Here is an 8,396-nt window from a genome sequence, read left to right as displayed (position 1 = left end):
CACAGGCTAAAAAAGTAAATCATGCCCTTTATTTGGTCCTTAATTCAAACAATAGAGAAAGAGAAAACACACACATACCTCTTTGCAAGATAAGCAGAAAAACATTTGACACTGACTAGTTGTTTGATGACATTAAGAAAACACTTTTTGCTTTACGTATGATGATGGTACTGTAGTTATGCTTTTAAAAAGACTCATTGTGGTAGGATCCTTTGGCTGTCCCTTTTCCAGTTGGAAACCTCTGTGTCCAGTGGTGTTTTTGCCCAAGTTTTTCCTCTGTCCTGCTTGGCTCATTCTGCCCACTCAGCTTGTTTCACCCACTCAGCCTAGCAGACTGCACTTGGCTCGCACTACTGGCCTAGATCCCACGCCTGCCAAGGGCAAGCCAGGGGTGCAACACAGTGAGCACGGGGTCCAGTCACTGCACATAGCCGGGTATGCCAGCTGCTGTCATAGGGCAGACAGCTTCAGGAGCCAGCACAGGCGCCGGCTCCAAGAAAGTCTGTGGCTGGATCAGATGTATCACAAGCAGCTTCTGCTGCAGGCACCCACGTCTGGACGAGGGGAATGCAATGGCACCTGGAAGCTTGGAGGAGCCCAGAAGTGCAGAGACCCAAAGAAGGTGTCACGGCCCTGTCTCAGGGAGCCCCTAGGACTGTGCTTCCCAAAGGGCTGCTGCTTTTCTCTCCTTCTCATCTCTCACAATATGGTAAGCGGTGTGGGCGGCGGGGAAAGACAACAGCATTTCAGCTTGCGTGTTGCTGCTCTTTCAGTCCTGCCATTAGATGTGTCCCAAGTTCTTGTTCTTGTCCCACATCGAGGAAGAATGAGGCATATGAACCACTGGAGGATGAACAAGCTGGAGAGCTTTATTGAGTGACAGAACAGTTCTCAGGAGACCTAAAGTGGGTAGCTCTTTCCACAGGCAGGTCGTCCTAATGAGTGTCCAGCTCTCAGCAGAGAAGAGACTCACAGTGGATAGCTCCCTTCTGCAGTCCGGTAGTCCTGACATCTGTGTTTGTCTGACTTGATCCGGGGTTTTTATGGGCTCAGAATGGGGGAAGTGCATGCTATGGGCAGCCATGGGTGGGCCTGGAAAAAGCACCATCAGTTCTTATTCAGGGTGGTGGATTCCATCAGGAACTGACAGTCCAGTCCCCAGGCTTCATGCCCTCTTTGGCTTGAAGATGGGGCTTCACCTGTGAGACCCACCCCTTTCCACGCAGGAGCCTGTCTGCCTCCTGCTGCCATCAACATGCTGTCCATGGCTGTTGGACAGCATGGACATGTTCCCAGCCTGTTCATGAGGAGGGGTGTCTGCAGGCCTGTGCTGAGCCACCCTCAGACCCTCCTCGGTCTCCCTCCAGTGCTTGTTGGCACCCAACATCCAGAGGGGCAGAGGCAGCAGGGTGCTGGCATGTCAGTGCTATCCAGAGCACACACGCACCCGGCCAGGTTGCAACAGCACCCAGGTTCACTACAACTCTGTTCAACCAGAGCAGGGCTGGGAGCAGAGAGAGGCCGGAGAACAGGAGCAGGCACTTCCGAGCTTACAGGGGTGGAAGGGTTTCCCGGGCCTCTGAAAGTGCAGGGATACCCAGTCCTGGAGCTGTGGCTGGGTGACTGCAGCTGTGCTTGGGAGCATGGGGCTCCTGCCCACCTACTTGGTAGGGGGTGGGACTCCTGCCTGTTCCCAGCCCCTGCTGACTCCACAGAGCACTCAGCCCTGGCCTCACCTCCCCTACTTCAGCTGGCATCTTTGCAGCAGCTGCTCAAGACTGGCATCGCCACCATCATCATTGTTGGCCAGGTATGGTGGCTGATGCCTGTGATCCCCGCACTTTGGGAGGCGAAGGCAAGTAGATCGCTTGAGGTCAGGAGTTTGAGACCAGCCTGGGCCACATGGTGAGACCACACTTCTACAAAAAATACAAAAATTAGCCTGACATGGTGGTGTGCGCCTGTAGTCCCAGCTACTCGGGAGATTGAGATGGGAGAATCACCTCAGCTCAGAAGGCCAAGGCTGCAGAGAGCTGTGATTGTGCCACTCTACCCCAACCTGGGCTACAGAGGGAGACTCCATCTCAAAAACAGAAAAAAGAAGAAGAAGAAGAAAAAAGACTCGTTTTTCAGAAATACTAAAATGTTTAAGACAGAAAGTGTATGATATCTGGAATTGACTTCAAAGATAGCATTAGGAAATATACGTAACGTAAATGACGAGTTAATGGGTGCAGCACACCAACATGGCACATGTATACATATGTAACAAACCTGCACGTTGTGCACATGTACCCTAGAATTTAAAGTATAATAAAAAAATTATAATAATTCGGTGGTGAGAGGAGTTGGTAGTGTAAATAAACATAATTGACATAGAGTTGAGAAACTCTTGAAGTTGGATAGTAGTGAATGGGAGTTCATTATACCATTTTTTTCATTCTTGAATGTGGTTGAGATTCTTCAAAATAAAACATATGTAAATCAATACACACACACATATATATGTGTGTAAACATGTATACACCTGTGTCTGTGTGTATATCTATATCTGCATATACATCTACCTATCTATATCATCTTTCATCACTTTTGGCGTCATAAACAATGACTGAGCATTTTCTCTGTGCTGCATCCTAAAGGAAGGGTTTTACTATGATTATTTTATTTAATGCAACCAACACTCCTACAAGGTTAATGTTAGCTTATATCTGTTTGGTAGATAAGATTTACACTGATAAAGTAACTTCCAGTTGCACAGCTAGTACAAGAAAGACTCACCTCCACCAGATAATTTATTAGTAATAATCTTGACTTTTCAGAAGGTCTTATAAAGCCTAAGTAAAGAGCTCCTGCCTTTTTGCTTGGGACGGAATATTAGCTTTGTCACTTATATTACTGGCCTTGGGCAACTCTGCAAACTCTGTGACTGCTTCATTTATCATGGGTATAAAACTGCCTGCCTCATATGTTCCATGACAATGTTTAAAATAAAATGAAGTAGTGCATGTAAATTGTTTTCTACATATTAAACTCCAGAAAGGGTGGGGATATTGCTTTCCTGTTTTTTTTTTTTTCTTTTTACTTGAGGTGTGTGCATGTGTGTGTGTGTGTTTCTTTTTGTTCTTGTTGAAATATCAAGGCCTTTCTCGGACTGCTTTTCCTATGTTCTTCTAAAGGCAGGAAGTTGAAACTACCGTCTAGACAATGAGGTAAAATCTTGTTGACAGACAGAGTTTCTGCTGACCTGTTGTTGCCCTGACACCCAAGGGTGAGAGAGCACTTGAGAACAGCAATCAGTGGCCCATTTCCTCACTCTTCAGTGGACTGGAGATACTAATTGCCTCATAGTCCCTCCCACTCTGCCTGGATTCCCTCTCCAAAGGCTCTTTTCATTATACTGTTGTTTATGGCCAAATCCATGAGTCACATTTAGAAATCAAACATGAGGAAGTCGACCCCCTCTGATATTCTGAAGCTTTGTTGAGCTGTTAAACAATGAGTGAAAGAAATTATTATTGTTAAAAATAAAAAATTCAGTGGCATGAAATTTCAAGACAGCATTTTCCTTTGAAGCCATGAATAATGTAGTTATGGTAATATAGCCGCTATTCATAATTACGAACACTTCATTCCTCCACATGTTCTCATGTCACACAGAGCAGGCTGGTGAGAGCTGGTCTGCTTCTGATTGTTTTTGCTGTGTTTTGCATGATAAATTATATTCTACTCAATCCTGACGACCCCAACTCTATCGCAGCCATTGGCACCATAAAAGTCAATAGCAGCATGTCTCCAAACCTCCCCTGCAGGACTAAATGTTTACCTTAAGTTAGAGCTTGGAATTTAATCCCAAACAAGAGTTAGATTTAGTTCACAAAGCATCACTCTATTTACCATTTTAGCAACAAAATGAGGTTAACCACGAAATTAACGCCTTAGAATTCTTCCTTAGCATGAGCCCTTCCAAGGCCCTGAGAGAGATCCTAGCTATTTAGTAGTCATCTTTTGTGATGATTTCTTTTTAACATTATAGCAAAAATCATTGGTCTTGACGTTAGCCACATTTTGCTACAAATCCCAGATCTGCCACTTAGTAAAACTTGATATAGTATTATTTATACTTTATATTTTTGTGAGAATTAAATGTCATAACTCTTTAATATCTTAGTACATGCCTAGCACTAAATATTCAATAAGTAATAGTGTTTATAAAAGACCTAGTAAAATTTATGATTAAAAGTAATAGCTATTTCACAACAACTCTCGGTTCAATTTTAACCTTTTCAAATCTTGAAGTGAAAAGCCTTTACACTTAAGCATCTTTACACTTACAATTTATTGTAAAGTTAGTGTGTCCATTTGATATAATTATATTTTTTATCCTTGAAAACTGTCTAAATTGATACGATATCTTTAAAAATAATTCTGTATTTGAATCTCCAGTCTCTCATGAGAGTACAGTCTCTACTCAAGAGAGTTAGAGATTTCTTTAATTTAATTTCAAGTAGTTAACTGACATGCATAAAGTCATGCCATCAGTAGGTCACTGAGTTTGGACAGGTTATTCAAAGAAATCAGTTGGTCTGGCACTGGTGCCAAGAATTTTTGCATTTTTTGGTCAAATACAAATTTGAAACATAAATAGGTAAAAGGGAAACTTACATGGTTGGCATTTTTCAGAAAGAAAGAAAAAACAACTTTAAAAAAGGAAGATAAAGAAATAAAAGAAAGGAAGACTGAAAGGCAGGAGGGAAGGAAAAAGAAAAGATAAGAATAAATAGCATTATAAATGCCACTATGTAACCCATGATAACAAACTAATGTCAAAACTGTAGAAAGTACATTATATTTAAAAATATAATTTACAAATACATTTTGTTCTGTAACAACTCAATATGTTACTCATTTGTGTCTCTCTCTCTTTTATTTTTATTGGCCTGTTACTGTCACAGTGCAAGTATTCAAATAAATACAAACATCATTGCATCATCACAAACCCTGCTCCAATTCTATTTGATCGTTTCAGCAAAATAGTAGAATAATTTTGAATTTGACTTTAAATTCTATAATTATCTGCCTAGGCCTAGGAAACATTAGGCTAAAATTTTCTGATTTTCAATCTTTCTTTTTTCCCTCTTTCTCTCCCTCCCATCTTTCCAACTTACCTCCCTCTTCCTGCTCCACACACAGTCTTTTGTGCTCAAGTATATAAATTGTTAAAAACGGAAGTACTGAATCTTTCTAAGGTTCAAGATGATTGACGAAGTAGGATTCTATTCAACCACATTCAGAAACATTACTATAACTCATGGTTATTGATTGCCTACTGAGTAAAAGACATTATGTTTGGTTTTCTAGGTGAATTAATATTTAAAGAGTTTGAGATACAATGTAGTAAGCCAAGGCTAGAGAATATGTAAACAGTACCAGTCCCAATGGAAAATTATACATTTACCAAGATTCAGTCAAATCTTAACTTTCCACATGCTCACCAGCTGTGTCACTTGGAGTAAATTTCTTACCCTCTTGGAGTTCAGTTTGCTTAAATTTAAAATGGATGCTAATGATGCTTATCAGCTTTGCTTTGCTGTGAAAATTAAATGAGAATAAAAGGGCTTAGCGCTAAATAAGTGTTAATTTTCTAACCCCTGCTAACCATCCACCCTCAGCCTTTTCTTTCTCGGATTTCTTTCCTGAGTCTTAAATTTAAACTTTTTCTCACTTTCTCTAAACTCACTATCAGATTTCTCCCTATACTCTATAGGTGAGTAAGGAGGACTTTAAGTGTTACCTCAGGAGGTAAGACTACATTTCAAACACTCTTAACCTTATTTATGAATAAATAATAGTGTATTTTCTCCTAAATGTTTATTGCTGTATTTCTCAAAAAATGTCTCCACACAAACCATAAGAGTATTATGCGGGAACTGGCTTCTTTTGGGGCTCAGAAACTGATACCCCAAAGCTTGGCATTTTGCTGTGCAAAGTACCTGGAATTAAAGGAGATTAAAAGGCCTCAGAAGTAGCTTCAGAGGCAAAGCTAATTTGACCTTCTCCTGCTTCAGTCTTCATCCACTCTTTCTCCCCTGAAGTGGGTCACAGATACTAGTAATAAAGAAATTCTCTGACCTACCTTGTCTGCAAGCCATAGAAACTAGAATTCTTCTTTCTCAAGGTAAATCTTAGAAATTAGAACTCCTCTTCCCCAGCATCAACCATAAAACCTAGAAAGGTCACTCTCTCCCTTCTCCCTTGAAGACCTTTGTCAGGTACAAAAGAAGTTCCTCTTCAAAGGTTTAGCTTGTTCAGTGTCCTTGTTCTTTGTTCCCTACTTCCAAGGCCAGACTAACTTCCTTATTCTTTGTGCCTCCCTGGTTTAGTTTCAGTAAACAACTTTCCTGCCAGTCCTTATCTATAGAGTCCATATCTGCTACCCATTCTGTAAATTACCCCTCTCATCACAATGGCTCTTCCCACCAAAACTGCCCTTCCTGCCAGTGTAACAACATTCCTGCACCATTCAAGTTAGCCAGTCAGGTTCAGCTTAGATTGTACGGTCCAACTCCAGCCAGTGGAGGCAGGACACAGTAACAGGGACAAGTTGCATTAGGGATTAAAAACCCCTTTCCTCCTTTGTTCAGTGTGCTCTCGTGGTGACCAGACCTGTGAGAGGCACCCTTCTGCAGAAGTAAATTTGCCTTGCTGAGAAATCTTTTGTTTAAGTGCTTGTTTTCTTTGTAACACCAAGCATTTGTTTCTAACACCTTCATTCTAGTGGTGTCCTGCCCCATACATTAGAGGAGGGCAGGTTACACAGAGAAGCCGAGAAGAATCTGAACAGAGAGGCCTTGTTGGATTTCCCCCTCAGCCTATTACCATTATATCATACCCTATTGGCCCAATCACATTTCTTCGTGGGTGTCCACCATTCATTGAATCTAAGCATAAACATGGATAGTTTCCTGGGGCCTTTGAGTTTTCATTTCAGAAGGCTCCTCAGTCATTTAAAACTCTATGGTTTTTTGTTGATTATTTATTTATTTATTTATATAGAGACAGGGTCTCACTTTCTTGCCCAGCCTGATGCAGAACTCCTGAGCTCAAGTCATCCCCCCACCTCAGCTTCCCAAAGTGTTGAGATTACACACATGAACCACCATGCCCTGCTGTAAAACTTTGATTAAATAGATTTGATATGCTCATCTCTTGGTAACCTGTCTTTTGTTATACAGTATCAGCCATGATGCTTCTGATAAATGAGGAAATGTATCACATCTTTCTGGCCCTACACTTAAAAAAAAGAAAGAAAAGTGGCTCATGACTGTAATCCCAGCACTTTGGGAGGCTGAGGCAGGTGAATCACGAGGTCAGGAGTTTGAGACCAGCCTGACCCACATGGTGAAACCCCGTCTTTACTAAAAATACAAAAATTAGCTAGGCATGGTGGCACGTGCCTGTAATCTCAGCTACTCGTGAGGCTGAGGCAGGAGAATTGCTTGAATCCAGGAGGCGGAAGTTGCAGTGAGCCGAGATAGCACTACGGCACTCCAGCTGGGTGACAGAGCAAGACTCTGTCTCAGAAAAAAAAAAAAAGGAAATAAAAAGACAGAAAGAAAAGAAGCAAACAATACTGTAGCCACCTGATGGGTTATTCCATCCCACTGCACAGACAAAACAAATTTACTAAGACCATGACATTGCAATAAAGAAATGGTTTAATTGCCATGAGACCAACAATGTCATGTGGAAGATGGTGAAGTTATTACTCAAATCAATCTCCCCAAAACTTTGGAGGCTAGGGTTGTTTAGGGATAGTTTGGTGAGCCACAGAGTCCACTTCTGCCTTAGGCCATAGAACAAGTTGGTCTTGGTGGAGCCGTTTGTCATCAGAAATTCAAAACCCTGAAAAGACATCTCAAAAGGCCAATTTTAGGTTCTACAATAGTGATGATATCTGCAGGAGTAATTAGGGATTTGCAAATCTTGTAAACTCCAGAATAAAGGCTAGTAACAATTCGTGTCTACACCTTAGCAGAATCCAGGCTCCTCATCCTCCTAACCTGGTGGTCTTTCATTAGATTTACAAAGGCAGCTTAGTTTTGGGGAAGGGCTATTATCATTTAAACTATAAACTAAATGTCTCCCAAAGTTAGCTTGGCCTAAGCCTGTAACCACCCAATGGGTTCACCTTGCCCACTGCTTAGACAGAGCCTATTTATCAAGACAGGGAATTGTGTAGAGAAAGCGTAACTCATGGAGAGCCAGCTAGGCAGGAGACTGGAGTTTTATTATTACTCAAATCTGTCTCCCCAAAAACTCAGGTATCAGAACTTTTAAGGATAATTTGGTGGGTAGGGGGCCAGTTAGTCGGGAGTGCTAATTGGTTGGCTCAG

This window comes from Colobus angolensis, unplaced genomic scaffold (genome assembly GCF_000951035.1).
Source record: "Colobus angolensis palliatus isolate OR3802 unplaced genomic scaffold, Cang.pa_1.0 Scaffold339, whole genome shotgun sequence".
In the NCBI taxonomy this organism is placed as follows: domain Eukaryota; kingdom Metazoa; phylum Chordata; class Mammalia; order Primates; family Cercopithecidae; genus Colobus; species Colobus angolensis.
The sequence above is the reverse complement of the archived record's forward strand: the minus strand, read 5'-3'. Positions refer to the sequence as shown.